This window comes from Garra rufa, chromosome 8 (genome assembly GCF_049309525.1).
Source record: "Garra rufa chromosome 8, GarRuf1.0, whole genome shotgun sequence".
NCBI classification, from domain to species: domain Eukaryota; kingdom Metazoa; phylum Chordata; class Actinopteri; order Cypriniformes; family Cyprinidae; genus Garra; species Garra rufa.
This window is the reverse complement of record NC_133368.1, coordinates 200,840-220,987: the sequence shown is the minus strand read 5'-3', so window position 1 is coordinate 220,987 and position 20,148 is coordinate 200,840. Positions and strand designations below refer to the sequence as shown.

Here is a 20,148-nt window from a genome sequence, read left to right as displayed (position 1 = left end):
TCCTTCACCCGGTCATTCCATTCCTGGACCTTTGAGAACATTAAGACAGGAAAGATAAGGTCTAATGTATTTTTGTGTTTGAACACATCTAAAATTTGTCAGTGGTGAGCTCACCTTTAACTCTTTCATAACTGCAGGACCGAGGTCATAAACCCAAATCAATGTGGCAACACAGAAGCTTATTTTGACCAAGGCGGTCCAACACCCCACCCATGTCCTCCTCTACGCGAGCGAGGATGTCCGAATTCTGGATGTCCGCACTAGGAAACGGAGGGATCTTTACTGTTGGCATGACTAACACACCCTTCTACAGACTATTACAACCATCAAAAATGAAACACAATGCCTAGTTCACTCTCCATTCAGAGACCTCCCTACCTGTGATGCTGCTCTGCGATTAGGAATCCCTTGGAACTGAAATATTGTGCCAAGGAGTCACAAGATGGGTCCTCACTAACCAACTTTCTAACCTCTGAAACATTAATAACCCTCCCCTCTCTTGTCCACTTATCTTGTGACTCCTTGGCCCTCAATACTTCAGCCTGGATACAATCCTCTTCTGCATCCCGTAGGCATCCTTTTCTGAGGTGCTGTTCAATGTTGGACTGGGGCCTTAGGCATCTCAAGCAGTGGACCACCTTAGGGGGATTACTGCACACTGCTAGATAGCATGTAGATAAATTATCAGTCACATGACACAATGCACATGTATGCTAGAATGACCTTTACATTACAATATTGACATTTCAGCACTTACATTTCGTCCTCTCCATGCTTTTTTTCTGTTTTCTCCAGCAGTGTGTGTCTGCAGCAATGAGAAACAGCCTTGTTAAAGGTAGCGGGTGTACAAATATTAAAACATGGTAACCATAAATTAAACATGCTGCAACACCATTTGTGTGTCTGTATCATGCGTATAGAAACTTTATGTAAAACTGGCAAATGTCCAAGCAATATCCACTACTGGTGAAAAGCTGGGGACAGTACATTGTATTCTCTTTTTTTTTGGAAAGAAATACTTTTATTCAACAAGGTCGTGTTCAGTTAATAAAAAGTGATTTACATCGTTATAAAATATTAATACTTGAATGAGTCTCCTGTCCTGTGGGTGTCGCTGTTTCGCTGTTTCCCTGCTTCCAGTCTGCCTTGCTGCAGAGTGGTCTGTTTGTTTGTAGCTCTCTGCAGCTTCGTTTTTCTACTGGATTTTCTACTGTATTCTCTATCTTATTGTTAATTCTGCCGTTTTAAATTGATAGATATAGCTTAACTTAATTTCTGGTCTTATCCATCAAACTAATCTGACTAATTTGATTGTTCGCCTTACTCTATAATCATGAGTGCAGCGCGTTAGCATTCCATAGCCGGTTAATTTGCCGCTGGCACTCCATTCACGCTTTTAACTCTTGTTTACTATTTTTAGCATTGCGCTGGCCGGTTAACTTGCCATCTGCGTTCCATTCACGTTTTTATTTTTTTTCTCGTGTTTAATATTGTTAGTACTCTTTTAGCCGGTTCTGTTCCGTTTTTTCTCCCCCTGATCTGTTCTTCAGGAACTCTTAACAACATTGGTAAGTTGAAATCATTCTACAATCACGGTGAGTAATGGCTTCTTCGCCTACTATAGTTGTTTGCACTGCTTGCCACATGTATAGCTTATCTATCTCTGTCAGCAGTGAGCCTTATACATGTGATAAATGCAGGAATATAGTCAGGCTGACAGAGAAGATTTCAGAACTAGAGTCACGCATCCAAACTTTAATGGAGGATAGTAAGAATGTGAGGGCCTTAGATACGGTTTTGGATGTGACTAGCTCAGAAAGCCCTGTACATTGTTCGGTTCCGGTAACAACGCCCATGCAGCAGGGCTATTGGGTGACTGTGAGGCGGCATAGTCGCGGGTCAAAACACCGCTCTTCCGTTCCGATCAGAACATCAAACAGGTTCTCCCCACTCAGTGAAGCACCCACTGAGAAACCTGATGAAAGTGCTCTAGTAATTGGCGATTCTATTGTACGGAACGTGAAAATAGAGACACCAGCCAACATAGTCCAGTGTTTACCGGGAGCCAGAGCACCTGACATCTTGGCAAATTTAAAAGTGCTGGCTAATGCTAAACGTAAATTCAGTAAGATTGTTATTCACGTCGGCGCTAATGATGTTCGACTTCGCCAGTCGGAGATCACTAAAAATAATGTTAAAGAGGTGTGTGATCTTGCAAGTACGATGTCAGACACTGTAATATGCTCTGGTCCCCTCCCGGCTTACCGTGGTGACGAGATACATAGTAGATTGTCATCGTTAACCGGCTGGATGTCAAAGTGGTGCCCGCGAAATAACATAGGTTTCATAGACAATTGGACAAGCTTTTGGGGCAGACCTGACCTGTTGAAAAGAGATGGTCTTCATCCCTCCGGATGTGGAGCATCTCTTCTATCTAGAAATATGGCACATAGTCTCAGAGTTTGCACTTGACTAACTGGGGCCCAGGTCAGGAAGCAGACAGACTGGCTAAACCGACCGTCTGCTATGTTGATAATGAAAAAGATGCATTAGGAACAGCATTTATAGATATTTTGAACTCGATTGGGGTTAGACAACACGTGTCAGGTCCTACTCATTGCCGAAATCATACTCTAGATTTAATACTGTCACATGGAATTGATGTTAATGGCGTTGAAATTCTGCAGCAAAGCGATGATATCTCAGATCATTATCTAGTCTCTTGTATACTCCAGATAGCTAAAACTGTTAATTCAATTCCTTGCTACAAATACGGTAGAACCATCACTTCTACTACAAAAGACTGCTTTGTAAGTAATCTTCCTGACTTATCTGAATTCCTCAGCATATCCAATAGCTCAGAAAAACTTGATGATGTAATAGAAACTATGGACTCTCTCTTTTCTAGCACTTTAGATACAGTTGCTCCAGTGCGCCTAAAAAAGATTAAGAAAAACAGTGTAACACCGTGGTATAACGATCATACTCGCGCCCTAAAGAGAAAAGCACGAAAAATGGAACGCAGCTGGAGGAAAACAAAACTAGAGGTTTTTCGTACTGCTTGGCGTGAATGTAATTTATCTTATAGGAAAGCATTAAAAACTGCCAGATCGGATTACTTTTCATCTCTCTTAGAAGAAAACAAACATAACCCTAGGTATTTGTTCAATACTGTGGTTAAATTAACAAAAAATATAGCAGCAACAGGTTTAGACATTTCCCAAAAGCACAGCAGTAATGACTTTATGACGTACTTTACCTCCAAGATAGACACTATTAGAGATAAAATTGTAACCATACAGCCGCCCGCTACAGTATCGCATCAGATAATGCGTTGTAGATCTCCTGAGGAACAATTCCATTCATTCTCTATTATAGGAGAGGAGGAATTGTATAAACTTGTTAAATCATCTAAACCTACAACATGTATGTTAGACCCTATTCCATCTAAGCTACTAAAGGAGGTACTTCCAGAAGTCATAGATCCTCTTATAAATATTATTAATTCGTCACTATCATTAGGATATGTCCCCAAAACCTTCAAAATAGCTGTTATTAAGCCACTCATTAAAAAACCACAACTTGACCCCTATGAATTAATTAACTACAGACCAATTTCGAATCTCCCTTTTCTGTCAAAGATACTAGAAAAGGTAGTATCCTCACAATTATGCTCCTTCTTAGAGAAAAATGGTATCTGTGAGGATTTCCAGTCAGGTTTTAGACCGTATCATAGTACTGAGACTGCTCTAATTAGAGTAACAAATGACCTGCTATTGTCAAGCGATCATGGTTGCATCTCTCTATTAGTGCTACTGGATCTTAGTGCCGCATTTGATACTATTGACCACAACATTCTTTTAAATAGACTTGAAAATTATGTAGGCATTAGTGGTAGTGCACTGGCATGGTTCAAATCGTACTTATCTGACCGTCATCAGTTTGTGGCAATAAATGAAGAGGTATCATTTAGATCGCAAGTGCAGTATGGAGTACCTCAAGGCTCAGTGCTAGGGCCATTACTTTTTACGCTTTACATGTTACCCTTGGGAGATATCATCAGGAAACATGGTGTTAGCTTTCATTGTTACGCTGATGATACTCAGCTCTATATTTCTTCGCAGCCCGGCAAAACATATCCATTCGAAAAACTAACAGAATGCATAGCTGATATTAAAAACTGGATGGCGAATAACTTCTTACTGTTAAATTCTGAAAAAACAGAGGTATTAATTATTGGACCTAAAATCTATCTATCTATCTATCTATCTATCTATCTATCTATCTATCTATCTATCTATCTATCTATCTATCTATCTATCTATCTATCTTCAAACCTTATCTATCTATCTATCTATCTATCTATCTATCTATCTATCTATCTATCTATCTATCTATCTATCTTCAAACCTTATCTATCTATCTATCTATCTATCTATCTATCTATCTATCTATCTATCTATCTATCTATCTATCTTCAAACCTTATCTATCTATCTATCTATCTATCTATCTATCTATCTATCTATCTATCTATCTATCTATCTATCTATCTATCTATCTATCTATCTATCTATCTATCTTCAAACCTTATCTATCTATCTATCTATCTATCTATCTATCTATCTATCTATCTATCTATCTATCTATCTTCAAACCTATCTATCTATCTATCTATCTATCTATCTATCTATCTATCTATCTTCAAACCTTATCTATCTATCTATCTATCTATCTATCTATCTATCTATCTATCTATCTATCTATCTATCTATCTATCTATCTATCTTCAAACCTATCTATCTATCTATCTATCTATCTATCTATCTATCTATCTATCTATCTATCTATCTTCAAACCTTATCTATCTATCTATCTATCTATCTATCTATCTATCTATCTATCTTCAAACCTTATCTATCTATCTATCTATCTATCTATCTATCTATCTATCTATCTATCTATCTTCAAACCTTATCTATCTATCTATCTATCTATCTTCAAACCTTATCTATCTATCTATCTATCTATCTATCTTCAAACCTTATCTATCTATCTATCTATCTATCTATCTATCTATCTATCTATCTATCTATCTATCTATCTATCTATCTATCTATCTATCTATCTTCAAACCTTTATCTATCTATCTATCTATCTATCTTCAAACCTTTATCTATCTATCTATCTATCTATCTATCTATCTATCTATCTATCTATCTATCTATCTATCTATCTATCTATCTATCTATCTATCTATCTATCTATCTATCTATCTTCAAACCTTATCTATCTATCTATCTATCTATCTATCTATCTATCTATCTATCTATCTATCTATCTATCTATCTATCTATCTATCTATCTATCTATCTATCTATCTATCTTCAAACCTTATCTATCTATCTATCTATCTTCAAACCTTATCTATCTATCTATCTATCTATCTATCTATCTATCTATCTATCTATCTATCTATCTATCTATCTATCTATCTATCTTCAAACCTTATCTATCTATCTATCTATCTATCTATCTATCTATCTATCTATCTATCTATCTATCATCTATTTTCAAACCTTATCTATCTATCTATCTATCTATCTATCTATCTATCTATCTATCTATCTATCTATCTATCTATCTATCTATCTATCTATCTATTTTCAAACCCTATCTATCTATCTATCTATCTATCTATCTATCTATCTATCTATCTATCTATCTATCTATCTATCTATCTATCTATCTTCAAACCTTATCTATCTATCTATCTATCTATCTATCTATCTATCTATCTATCTATCTATCTATCTATCTATCTATCTATCTATCTATCTATCTATCTATCTTCAAACCTTATCTATCTATCTATCTATCTATCTATCTATCTATCTATCTATCTATCTTACTAGTCATGCCAGAATCATGCTAGCGACTTGCTAGTCGTGCTAAAATCATGCTAGCGACTTGCTAGTCATGTTAAAAATCATGCTAACGACTTGCTAGTCTAGCTAAAATCATGCTAGCGACTTGCTAGTCATGCTAAACTAATGCTAAAATAATGCTAGCGCCTTGCTAGTCGTTCTGAAATCATGCTAGCGACTTACTAGTCATGCTAAAGTAATGCTAGCGACTTGCTAGTCATGCTAAAATCATGCTAGCAACTTGCTAGTCATGCTAAAATCATGCTAGCGACTTGCTAGTCATGCTAAAATAATGCTAAAATCATGCTAGCGGCTTGCTAGTCATGCTAAAATCATGCTAGCGACTTGCTAGTCATGCTAAAATCAGGCTAACGACTTGCTAGTCATGTTTAAAATCATGCTAGCGACTTGCTAGTCTTGCTAAAATCATGCTAGCGATTTGCTAGTCATGCTAAAATCATGCTAACGACTTGCTAGTCGTGCTAAAATCATGCTAGCGACTTGCTAGTCATGCTAAAATCATCCTAGCGACTTGCTAGTCATGTTAAAATCATGCTAGCGACTTGCTAGTCATGCTAAAAATCATGTTAGCGACTTGCTAGTCTTGCTTAAATAATGCTAGCGACTTGCTAGTCTTGTTAAAATCATGCTAGTGACTTGCTAGTCATGCTAATATCATGCTAACGACTTGCTAGTCATGCTAGAATCATGCTAGCGACTTTGCTAGTCATGGTAAAATAATGCTAAAATCATGCTAGCGACTTGCTAGTCATGCTAAAATCATGCTAGCGACTTGCTAGTCGTGCTAAAATCATGCTAGCGACTTGCTAGTCATGCTAGAATAATGCTAGCGACTTGCTAGTCGTGCTAAAATAATGCTAAAATCATGCTAGCGACTTGCTACTCGTGCTAAAATCATGCTAGCGACTTGCTAGTCGTGCTAAAATCATGCTAACGACTTGCTAGTCATGCTAAAATCATGCTAGCGACTTGCTAGTCATGCTAAAATCATGCTAGCGACTTGTTAATCATGGTAAAATCATGCTAGCGACTTGCTAGTCATGCTAAAATTATGCTAAAATCATGCTAGCGACTTGCTAGTCGTGCTAAAATCATGCTAGCGACTTGCTAGTCGTGCTAAAATCATGCTAGCGACTTGCTAGTGGTGCTAAAATCATGCTAGCGACTTGCTAGTCATGTTAAAAATCATGTTAACAACTTGCTAGTCTTGCTTAAATAATGCTAGCAACCGCATAGCAACACCTTAGCAACCACCCTGGGTACCTTAGCAACCGCATAGCAACACCTTAGCATCTATTCACATTCAAACTATTTATATCTTCTAACTATTTATATCTATAAATCTATCTATTTTCAAACTATTTATATCTATCTAGCCTATCTATCTTCAAACTTTATTAATCAAACTAAAACTATTTCAAACTAAAAACCTTTAAACTTTCTTTAAACTAAAAGCTTTTAAAACTACTGAAAACTTACTGGCTAGGCTTTCTCAAGCCAACTTAAAGTTTGCTAACAAACTTTTTATCTAGTTATTATTTCGTTTTGTTTGGCAACCGGAAAAACGAAAATGAAGCTAGATTTTTCGTATCCTGTTGTTTGTTAAAAACAAATGAGCTTGCTTGAATATTTGGTTCACATGCGTTGGCAGCCTTGATGCTTTAGTCTGATTATATAGCCTATTAATTGTATATTGATATATATATATTATTGAATCAGTCGTATCGCTTTCTTCTTTTGGGGTAAATTGCCTGCAGGCTTTATACTTTAGGAATAGGCTGCGCATGTCTGTGAGCACAATACGGATAAGAGAGAGATTGTACCACTTGTTGGATTTATACGAATTAAGTAAATTAGTTTTCGATAGTTTTATTTAAGAAGACATTTCAATTTGTAACGTGTTGTTGTTATTGTGGAAGTATACACAAAATAAAAACATATTTCTTTCCTCTGTTATCACAATAGCCTAGGGATCGGGTCGGCGGCTGAGCTTTATGTGAGATGTATATTTGCAAGACATATAGCTTAGCCTAGGCAACAGCCAAACAGTTCTTAATTATTTAATAAAACGGAGGAAAGCGCGCTAATGCACGTTAAGCCCCCCCATAGAAAACAGTTACAGAAAACGCTTAAGGTAGCCTAATGAACGAATAATGTAATATAAAAAGACCACCTCTGGTACATAGTTTATTAATAAGTTATATTACGCACAGGAGCCGAACATGAACGGAACACGCAAAGTTTCGAGTGTTTTCTCCCCCGTAGAAAAACATTAAAAATGTTTACCATGGCTAAATTGATTAATGCGTTGCTCATGAAATTCATTTCATCTATAGCATATTTGGTCTTTTTTTTTATCACCGTATTCTTTATGGGAGGAAACCCTTTAACGTGCAAGATTCGCTGTTTTTGACGTAAGCGAATATAATGTTTTCAGAAGACAAGATCGTCGTGATTAGCTGTTTTGTCATAAGCAAGAAGAGCCAATTAAATAATAGGATACAAATGGGCTGATAAGTTCAGAGCAGTGCGATGTCCCTATACGGTTCTAATAACTTGCCTAAAAAGATATTGCTGCTTTATTTCGGAAGATGAACTGTTCCCATTTTTATTCTTTATAACCCGAAAATGTAGCGACACAAACCAGGGGTTACGCCGCAGTGAAGTAAAGTTAGAAAGGTGCGCATTCGGCTCTATTGTTAGCAGATGCTGAGCAGCTTCAGACAGCGCACCAGTAACTTAGCGCTTCAATAGACGAAATCACACACAGTTATGTCAAAATGCGCGGTTTTGGCGATTTATCAAGTCTTAGCTTACTTTAAACAGAAAAATAAAAATAAATCACCACTCAACTGCTCTAGTCGCTGATTAATTTGGACAATTTAACTGAAGATTGTTTTAAAATCACTTACATGTACATTGTTTGATAAATATAAGAAATAATAGCTTTCAATGATACCGTACTATTATTACAGTATAATACAAATGCATTTAATAGAGACATTAGTATAGAGATGTAGAGATGCTTTAATCCTGCTTCTGTTTCTCTACAGCTGGTGACAGCCGAGGCCTGGCAGGCAGTACTGAATGAAGTCGGCAGCCCTGTGTCTGCGGAACTCGCCATGCAGATCATCACGGTGAGTGTCATAATTCATAAACGCATGCGGAGATGGTAATAGTGCGTGTCATAAATGGTGCTTGTCGTTCTCTTACAATGGTCTTCTTTTATTTTGCACTTCTGTGATTTGATTTCATCACTAAATACACTGTCCTTAAAATTTTTCATTAACACTAGATCAGGCGATTGTATGGAATTTGGAATTTATCGTCAGAAAACGAATCTTCTACTGTTTTTTTTTCTCTCAAAACGCAATTTTATAAAAGTAGCGTGTTTTTAACTATGCAGCAATCATTTTAAATATCTTAAAATATTTTTTCGTTTAAAACATTTGGCTAAAACCAAGAAAAGATGATGCTGTATTAGTTATGACTAAGCGCAAGGTGGGTTACCAGATCAAGACTCGCTTCGTGTTTTTTTTTTTTTTTTTTTTCTATTTGAGTATTATTATTATTATAATTATAATTAGCAAAGTCAAAGTTAAAAAAAAAAAATAATGCTATTAACCATTTTTCTACTCAAACCGATTTTAGAACCGTAACAATACAGAGAAAGGCAGGAACAGAAACGTTGTTTTTGTTCGATTTAAGCCCTGCTTAAAGCATTTGGAGCCCGGCATGACAAAAATTAAATGGTCGGCACGAATTGGTTTTCTCGTTTTTTTTACAAAATTGACTAAAACATTCGTTCCCACATTTGACCAAGACATTACTACATCGTGACCAGGATTTGGTTTAAGCAAATCAACGAACGAATGATTGTAATCGTGCACTCACTTTACTTAAAACGAGAGAACGAGTTTCCGATGTTTCCCCGCTTGTTGTTTTAGAGCGTTAAACCCGCTCCACTGCCCTTGAGCTCGTCTCTCGCGTCTCGAAGCACGAGAATGTCCTGCGGCTGGCCCCTACGCGCTGCGGGGGTGTCCCGTACGCCACTGTGTCGTGAGGTCAATTCTATGAGCCTTTTATTTTATAGTCTTCAAAGTGTGTTTTGATGCATTCCAGGCTTTGTATGGTTGCATGCCGTCGGACAGCGGACTCCGATATGGTTCGCATTAAAGCGAAAGGCCCACGTTGGGCTTTTTCAGTAGGTAGTTGCGGGCTTACTGCTGTGTTTTAGAGCAGCGTTTCAGTCCTTTATGAGCAAAAATATGCATCTGTTCTATTCGACCGTGAAGTGCCCTGCAAAATGGACATCACCGGATATTCCAGTTCGAAACGAGTCCCACTGCGCAAAGATGTGAAAGACACGTCCAAACAACGTCTTTTACGTCGTTTTTGAATATTGACGTAATATAGACGTCCGTCAGACATCTAATGTTTAGCGGGGTTTATATGTTCCATTCAAAGGGCATTAAAGAGTGAATTAAAATTGTATTTATTTACAGAGGTATGTGATGTCACATTTCGCACTTGAAGCGGCGGCGCAGCGCAAATTCATGAATGAACGTCCCAAGTGAACTTCAACAGATTTCCCCTGCTCAGGGAGAAGGAAGCAATGAATGAATGGGATCATGTCAATGGAAACACAGTTCATGCACGTATCTTTCTTTTCACCTCTGCAGCATCTGCCTCGACTCTTCGGCTGGGCAATGAAGTCGCTTCTGAGCTCGGAGACACAAGTTGCCTCTGCAGCCGCTGAGGCTTTGAAGGTTGGTCTCAGAATGTCCCTCAGCGATGTCACAGCTTGTTTGTGAGAAATAAGCATCAAGTGTGTGTTGCTGTTTTTTTTTCTCCCTCCAGAGCATCATTGATTGCTGAATTTCTGTTTATATGGAAGCGAATGCCACCGCAGGAGATGAGCCTCTCATCGCAGAGATGTTTGGGTGAGCTTCTGTGCCATAATTCATCCTGATTAGAGTTGGAAGATGCATAGCAGGGGAATCATTTTCATAATGCTTGGTTCCAAATCAAGAATCAGTGTAATGAATCCCTCGCTCTCTGAGTCAGTGGGTGGAGGTCTTGACAAGATTTCACCATGATTGCGGAAAAAAGGGCTAAATTGTTAAATATTGTACATTTGTAAAATGGCTATTGTTTGGCAAAAGTGATCTGGTAATTGAGATTTATGGATTTTGAAGATTGCATTTTTGTTTAGTCGGGACACGTTGTTAATTGCATTATTATATTCAAGCGTTATTGGTCATGTAAAGTGAACCTGCATCCCAATGTGCATACTATTCATCCTAAGTCATATTAGTAATTATCAATATTGTTCAGCAGGGGCGGAGTGGGGCACTAAAATCCACCGGGAAAGTTCCGACCGCAACGCCCGATTTAAATTTATTCATTTTGTTCTGAAGATCTTGTTTTAGGTGGATATTGGAATGATAAGTACAACATTTTATATTAACTTGTTTTGGCTTGTTAGTAGCTTTTTTTTGTTCTTCTAGTGTTATGAGTATTGTTCTGAAATAAAAGGGGGGAAAATAGCATGTTTTTCAATATGTTTGGCTGACTGTATTTTATTATGACAATGAAGCTGCGTTGTCGAGTTAGTAATGCTTAACTGCGCGCAGAAGGCGCCGACACGATCACTTGATTTTTTTCCCCCCTTATAAAAGTGGAAACAACTTACAATAGCCTACTCCTTCGTTTGTGGTCATATAAGAGTAAGACATTGTTCCTGTAAGGCGAGGACTCAAGGAAGCGTGTAAGATCCAAATGCAGCTTTAATAAACAGACCGTAGTCAAACAGGCAGGGTCAATACTCCAGCAAACAATAATATCCAGGGCAAGACAAAAGCGTAATCCAGTAATACAGGCGTGGGTCAGAATCCAGGTGAGCAGTCCAAAGTAGCAAAACAAACAAAACAATGAAACAAGGCAAAAACTATGGCTGAGAAACAGAACAAAACAATGGCAAAATAACTATGACTATTAAACAAAACCGTGGCAAAAACAGGGCAATGAAACAGGATAAACGCTTGGTAGAGTCCGCAATAGCAAAACAATACTTCGCGATGTGAGTGAGTGTGAAGCTGGCTTTTATGGGGGACAGACAGGAAGTAACCAACGAGGCAGCAGAGGGAGCAGCAACAGTCAGTTCATGGGTAAGGGCTCCCTCTGCTGGCCTGGCGTTACAGAATCCCCCCCTCTAGGAGCGACTCCTGGCGCTCCAAAACAACAGTCCATAAGTCCAGGAGGGTGGTAGAGCAGGGGGTGGGACGGTGGGCCAGGTCCATGAAGGGGAACAAGTACAGAGTCAGGGCCTGGTCCTTGGAGCAGAGGCAAACAGTGGAATACTGGGCCAAGAAGCAGTGACAGATAGTGGGGCATTGGAGGACCTGGGCCGTGGGGCATTGGCAGACAGTGGAGTAATGGGGGTCCTGGGCCATGAAGCAGTGGCAGACCGTGGAGCAATGGCAGGCCTGGATTGTGAAGTGGAGGTGGGCCTGGACCGTGAAACAGTTGCAGACAGTGAAGCTCTGGAGATCCTGGGCAATGGAGCAATGGCAGGCCTGGATCGTGGAGCAGAGGTGGGCCTGGACCGTGAAGCGACGGCAGTTTGTGGAGTAGTGGAAGCCATGGCGGGGCTGGCAGAGCAGGAAGCTTAGGCGGTGCAGGCAGAGCAGGAAGCCATGGCGGAGCCGGCAGAGCGTGAAACCTCGGCGGTGCAGGCAGAGCGTGAAGCCTTGGCGGAGCCGGCAGAGCGTGAGGCCTTGGTGGTGCAGGCAGAGCGTGAAGCCTTGGCGGAGCAGGCAGAGCAGGAGGCCTTGGCAGTGCAGGCAGAGCGTGAAGCCCTGGCGGAGCAGGCAGAGCGGGAAGCCTTGGCGGAGCAGGCAGAGCGTGAAGCCTCGGCGGTGCAGGCAGAGCGTGAAGCCTCGGCGGAGCAGGCAGAGCGTGAAGCCTTGGCGGAGCAGGCAGAGCAGGGAATTCCGCTATGGACGCCGCCCCCATAAGAGGCATTGGCGCAGCGGACACGTGGATAGACTCATGGGCAGACGAGGCCTCTGGAGCAGACTTGTGGACAGACGAGGCCTCTGGGATGCAGTGTGCAGCCCACACACTTAAAATGGCAATGGCCATCACAGGCAGTGCGGTGGTTAATGGGATGCCCACTGGGTTGGAAGGTGTGAGGCTTGGAAGCGTCAGTTCTGCGTGGCTTGGGATGCCTGTAGCCCGTACTGACATTAGTGGAGGGTCCTTGACACTGGTAATCAAGACATGGCGAGGCTCTGGCAGATCAGACGAGACTTGGCGAGGCTCTGGCAGATCAGACGAGACATGGCGAGGCTCTGGCAGATCAGACGAGACATGGCGTGGCTCTGGCTGGTCAGACGAGACATGGCGTGGCTCTGGCAGGTCGGGCGAGACGTGATTTGGCTCCGGACGCTCGGGCGAGACGTGACTTGGCTCTGGACGCTCGGGCGAGACGTGACTTGGCTCTGGAATAATAGCAGTAATTAGGCTTGGTTCATGAAAATCAACTGTGGCTTGGCTTGGCTCATGGACAACAGCAGCAACTTGACTTGGCTCATGGAGATCTGCTGTAACTTGGCTTGGTTCATGAAAATCAACTGTGGCTTGGCTTGGCTCATGGACAACAGCAGCAACTTGACTTAGCTCATGGAGATCTGCTGTAATTTGGCTTGACTCATGGAGGGCAGCTGTATCTTGGCTTGACTCGTGGGGCACAACTGTGACTTGGCTTGACTCAACAGCTGTATCTTGGCTTGACACATGGGGAACAACAGCTGTATCTTGGCTTGATTCATGAAAAACAACAGCTGTATCTTGGCTTGACTCGTGGAGAACAACAGCTGTATCTTGGCTTGACTCGTGGAGAACAACAGCTGTATCTTGGCTTGACTCGTGGAGAACAACAGCTGTATCTTGGCTTGACTCGCGGAGAACAACAGCTGTATCTTGGCTTGACTCGTGGAGAACAACAGCTGTATCTTGGCTTGACACAGAAGGATCAGGCATCACTTGACTTAATGTCGGAGGAACGGTTGTGATTTGACTCGGCTTTGAGGGAACAGCTGTGGCTTGGTTAGACTTTGGAAGTTTTAGTGTGTCTTGACTTGACTTGGCAGGAACTGAAGCTGTAACGTGACTTGACTTGGCAGGAATTGCAGCTGTAACGTGACTTGACTTGGCAGGAATTGCGGCTGTAACATGACTTGACTTGACAGGAACAGCAGCTGTGGCGTGACTTGTCGTTGCGGGAACAGCAGCTGTGACGTGACTTGACTGAGGAACCTCATCTAGAAGGGCAGCCATGATAGATGCAGATTCTGGAGCGGGAGACATGATGTGAACAGGCTGTAGCTTGACTGAAGTGGCATAAGCTGGTGCTGGCTTGGCTGATGTGAGTTTAGGGAGACCAGCTGCACGTGCAGACATCAGCGGCGTATCTCTCACGCTGGATATCAGACTGTGATGATTAGATGTGATGTTAACGAAAGCTGACTTGGTGGCTGGGGGGTAAGCAGACGCTGGCTTGGCTGATGCTGTGACATAAAGTGGCCGTGGCTTGACAGACATGGTGTGATCTGATTCTGGAGCAGCAGACTTGATGTGGGCTGGTTCTGACATCAGGATTGTGGCTTGGCGTGGGACTGGCATGGTGACCATCTTGGGTGCAGGCTGTGGCGTGGCAGGCATTTTGGGTGCTGGCTGTGGCGTGGCGGCCATCTTGGGTGCAGGCTGTGGCGTGGCGGCCATCTTGGGTGCAGGCAGTGGCGTGGCGGCCATCTTGGGTGCAGGCAGTGGCGTGGCGGCCATCTTGGGTGCAGGCAGTGGCGTGGCGGCCACCTTGGCGACAGGCTTTGGCGTGGCGGCCATCTTGTGCAGTGGCTCTGGAAGGGCGGCCATCTTGTGAACAGACTCTGGAGTGAGCAGGCCCTGGAGCGGCAGGCTTGGCGTGAGCAGGCCCTGGAGCAGCAGACATGACGTGAGCAGGCCCTGAAGCAGCAGACATGACGTGAGCAGGCCCTGAAGCAGCAGACATGGCGTGAGCAGGCCCTGAAGCAGCAGACATGACGTGAGCAGGCCTTGAAGCAGCAGACATGACGTGAGCAGGCCTTGAAGCAGCAGACATGACGTGAGCAGGCCCTGAAGCAGCAGACATGGCGTGAGCAGGCCCTGAAGCAGCAGACATGGCGTGAGCAGGCCCTGAAGCAGCAGACATGGCGTGAGCAGGCCTTGAAGCAGCAGACATGACGTGAGCAGGCCCTGAAGCAGCAGACATGACGTGAGCAGGCCCTGAAGCAGCAGACATGACGTGAGCAGGCCCTGAAGCAGCAGACATGGCGTGAGCAGGCCTTGAAGCAGCAGACATGACGTGAGCAGGCCTTGAAGCAGCAGACATGACGTGAGCAGGCCTTGAAGCAGCAGACATGACGTGAGCAGGCCTTGAAGCAGCAGACATGACGTGAGCAGGCCTTGAAGCAGCAGACATGACGTGAGCAGGCCTTGAAGCAGCAGACATGACGTGAGCAGGCCTTGAAGCAGCAGACATGACGTGTGCAGGCCTTGAAGCAGCAGACATGGCGTGAGCAGGCCTTGAAGCAGCAGACATGACGTGAGCAGGCCTTGAAGCAGCAGACATGACGTGTGCAGGCCTTGAAGCAGCAGACATGGCGTGAGCAGGCCTTGAAGCAGCAGACATGACGTGTGCAGGCCTTGAAGCAGCAGACATGGCGTGAGCAGGCCTTGAAGCAGCAGACATGACGTGAGCAGGCCTTGAAGCAGGCTTTGAAGCAGCAGACATGACGTGAGCAGGCCTTGAAGCAGCAGACATGACGTGAGCAGGCCTTGAAGCAGCAGACATGACGTGAGCAGGCTTTGAAGCAGCAGACATGACGTGAGCAGGCTTTGAAGCAGGCTTTGAAGCAGCAGACATGACGTGAGCAGGCCTTGAAGCAGCAGACATGACGTGAGCAGGCCTTGAAGCAGCAGACATGACGTGAGCAGGCCTTGAAGCAGCAGACATGACGTGAGCAGGCTGTGACACATGAATAATTCCAGATGTGACGTACGGGACGTGAAAATGTTCTGGTGGTGTGGGTACTGTGGGATTGTGGGGTTCCTCATCCGCAATCCCAACAGTAAAAGCAGAGCCACATATCTGGAGTGCAAAGTCTATGTACTGTTCGATAGTCCAGTGTGGAGTGTGTAGTGGCATACAGGATTTTATGTTAGTGTCTAAACCATAGAAAAAGATGTCCTTAAGAAAAGAGTCCTTAAAGTCTACCTGATAGCTCAGCTCACAGAAGTCAGCCACATACTCCTCAATGGGCCGGTTATTCTGGCGAAGACGAACCAGACGATCTCCAGGGTTCATGATGATCTGTGTGTGTAAAAGCCGCTGGATCTTTGGTAGGCGAAGTATTTCTGTAAGGCGAGGACTCAAGGAAGCGTGTAAGATCCAAATGCAGCTTTAATAAACAGATCGTAGTCAAACAGGCAGGGTCAATACTCCAGCAAACAATAATATCCAGGGCAAGACAAAAGCGTAATCCAGTAATACAGGCGTGGGTCAGAATCCAGGTGAGCAGTCCAAAGTAGCAAAACAAACAAAACAATGAAACAAGGCAAAAACTATGGCTGAGAAACAGAACAAAACAATGGCAAAATAACTATGACTATTAAACAAAACCGTGGCAAAAACAGGGCAATGAAACAGGATAAACGCTTGGTAGAGTCCGCAATAGCAAAACAATACTTCGCAATGTGAGTGAGTGTGAAGCTGGCTTTTATGGGGGACAGACAGGAAGTAACCAACGAGGCAGCAGAGGGAGCAGCAACAGTCAGTTCATGGGTAAGGGCTCCCTCTGCTGGCCTGGCGTTACAGTTCCAAACTATTCTAAATATTTATTTTATTAATGCACATTCACAATAAAAGCAAACAGTGTGCTTTTTACAAAAGGAAACAAACAGGATGCCTCAAGAGCGCATCAGAAAAATGAAACTAAATTCTGCATAGGTTGATATAGGCTGCTAATTGTTTCACATTTTTTCTTTCGTTTTGTTGATTCATAATTTATTTAGAAAATAAATTTATTTTATTTATTTTATATATATAGCTGTATAATGTTTTCTTCCATTCGCAGAAGCGCTGCAGGTGCGTGACCATGTGAATCCTCACACTCTGTTGTTTATGCTGCTTTTTGCGTGTGTAAAATGAATCCATGGATTAATCCAAATTTAGGCATTTTTAATGTGTCACAGCCTCGTATTAATAAAAATTTCCTTTAATTGTAATTTAACAATCTTGCAAGTTAACAGTTAAAAATGTCTTAACGACCGTTGGTTGACAGGAGAAAAAAAATAACCGAAATAAACATTCCCATTTCTAAATCAAAGTTAATCAGAAAATGATGATAATACAACTGCTCCTGTTTATGATTATTGTTGATGAACAAGTAAATAACGATAAGTACAAAAGAAAAAAAACTCATGACACTTGTTAATAAAAATTAGCTAACTAATATTAGGTTTTGTTTCAAATGGACAAAGAACAGGCTACTAGCCTATATAATTTACGCAATATAGGTGAAATGATGTATGGAAACAGCTCAAGGGCAGTTTTTTTTTTTTTACGATAAACCAAAACTTATGCGACAGTTCGTTTTTTCAGGGTTGAGGTCATTACGCACACCATTTTATCGGTAAAAGGCCGGTTGGAAGGAAAACAGGCGGTAGAGAGCAAATTTTGAAGTTTTTTTTTTTTTTTTTTTCACATTCTCTTTGTCGATAACCAAACAGTGCAAAAACTGGATGGAAACTTGGCTAGTGACAGCCACGCGCTTTGCAAGGTAATGACTCGGACCCCTAGTGGGCCCCCTAGTGGCGGCGGGGCCCTAAGTAGCCGTTTAGTTCGCCTATAGGGAGGGCCGGCACTGATAGAGAGTGAGCAACTGATATAAATATTGGTTGGACGTTTAGGGGGGAGTATGTGGGAGTATTTGGCCGCTATTCGCGGAGAATTTAGTAACGTCAATGATTCTAATAAGCTCAGGCCGGTCGCGTTCGCCTCGCGCTGCTCAATTTGTGATCCGCTGTGTAAATCCTTCGGCCGGCCGACCGGGAAAAGTCCCGGTGTTCTGACGATTTTTGCTACCCTATCAGATTTTGCTTCCAGCATGATATTAATGGTGTGAGGCATTATTAACGCGTACACTTACCCCAACCCAGGGGCGTTGCTAGACCCTTTTTACTGGGGCACGTGCAAATTTGAGTTATAATTAGCATTGATAATCCAAAAATAAAGACATTAAACTACATGCAACAGCTGAATTAGCGAGTTAGTTCTAGCAACTCAACCCTAACCCTAACCTTACAGTATGAAACATACAGTGTTGGTAGGAAAATCTGACGGGTAGGATGAAATGTTAGAACACCGGTCGTCCCGATTGCCACTCCGCCCCTGCTGTTTAGGGAAGATAGGGTGGATCGTATTCACATTGGGACGCAGGGTAAAAGTTTGGCTGAACTCTGACCTGGTCCTGTTTTCTTCAGTATTGTGGAGGAAGGGCTGTCCTGTCGTTATCAAGCCTCTTGGCGACTAGTACTGCAAATCCTGGGCTGCTTCTACCGAGCTGCAGGAAAACAGGCTCATCCTATTATGACAAAGGTATATTAGTATGTAGTGACTGACATACAACAAAGTTAGTTTTTTTTTTTGTGAAGGTCATTTTTTTGCCTTTGATGATTGAGGTCATTATCTGTTGTTTGTGATTCTCAGAGTCTGCAGTCTCTTAGTTACATGCGGGCCATTCCTGATTTCTCTCTCTTGGAGGAGCTGGATCTAGCTGTGGGCGCAGCGGTGGAGAGCATGGGCCCAGAACTGGTCCTGAATGCTGTACCCCTGCTCATCACTGGAATAAAGTGAGTTACCATGCTGGTGCTTCTCAACCTGCAGTCTGTCCTTGGTCCTGCCACTGCGCATAAAAAAAAAATCCTGTTCTTTTCTAGCACAAATATCTACACATTCTTAAATCGACATTCATTACTGGAGGAAGTATTATGTTTTGTTCTGTGAAAAAACTGCTTGAAACAAGAGCACCTGCCAGTAGGGATCAGAAAAATAATCTTGTTTTCTCTTTGAACAAAGGTTATTCTTCTGACCCCATTGGCAGATGTTTGTTCTTCTTGTTTTATGCTTTTCATACCGTGTTGTTTCAGAAAACAAGACTCTCTTCAGTAAATGTGTGTTTATTTAAGACCTTTGCACTGGACAACAAGTAACGGTATAAGATTTTCACAGTATGATAATCGCCTCTTAACTAACTTAAAAGGAACGTTCTGTTTATGTAACCTAGAAGGTTCCCAGAACGTTCTCCTAGGCTCTTCACTCCGATACGCTTCTGTACGTCAGCACTCCCCTTTCCCGGAGTAAGCGGCATGGAAGGCGGACGGATGTGGAGCTCAGTAATCACTACTACACACCATGTCTTGTTTTAAACTATTGTTTAGTCATTACAGTTAATCCGAGCACATTTGACATAAGGAGCATTAAATGAGACCGAATTATCATACTATGTTAGATTTCGTTAATATGTAAGATGTATAAGTACCATGCCATAAAACAACCCAGATTTTATGTTTATTAAAACTCCAAATAGCATGACTTCAACAAAATATTCGATTTTAAAAATGTGTGTTTTATTTTTACTGACATTAAAAACGAATAACATTGACTTTAACTAGGATAACAGTACATTCGTTTCTTACCACTGAATTAACGATGATGTGCTTCCCTCTTTTGGTCACTAAACGAAAAAGTCTCGGTCAACATCATTCTCTTCAATTAGACGTGTCAAATCTCCCCAAAATAACAATATTTTCTCTCGTATATATATATATATATATATATATATATATATATATATGCACATATATTAATTATAAGTAATTATCTATTAGAGAAATTAATCAACGAATATTGGTCAGTCAGTAAAACGAAACAACCGTTATTTATTCATTTCTTTTAATTACGCGATAAATAAGGCTTGTTGGAGAAGCGCGTGCAGATCAGAGTAGTGCAGTAAAGAAATAAACCCAGTGTTTATAATATGATTTTCAGACGCCTTTTCAGACTGTCATGTTTTTGGCTAATGAAAAGGAAAATCAGT

The 20,148-nt window shown here is 41.8% G+C and overlaps 1 long non-coding RNA gene across 1 annotated transcript; it reads right to left on the bottom strand.

Annotated features, from left to right (window-relative positions):
- LOC141340477 (uncharacterized) lies at nt 1-655 on the bottom strand. The gene is made up of 3 exons (XR_012356580.1): nt 379-655; nt 115-260; nt 1-29 (listed from the first exon to the last, which is right to left on the bottom strand). It is a non-coding gene; the product is annotated as an uncharacterized lncRNA (long non-coding RNA).
- Between the last annotated feature and the right edge of the window lie 19,493 nt (nt 656-20,148).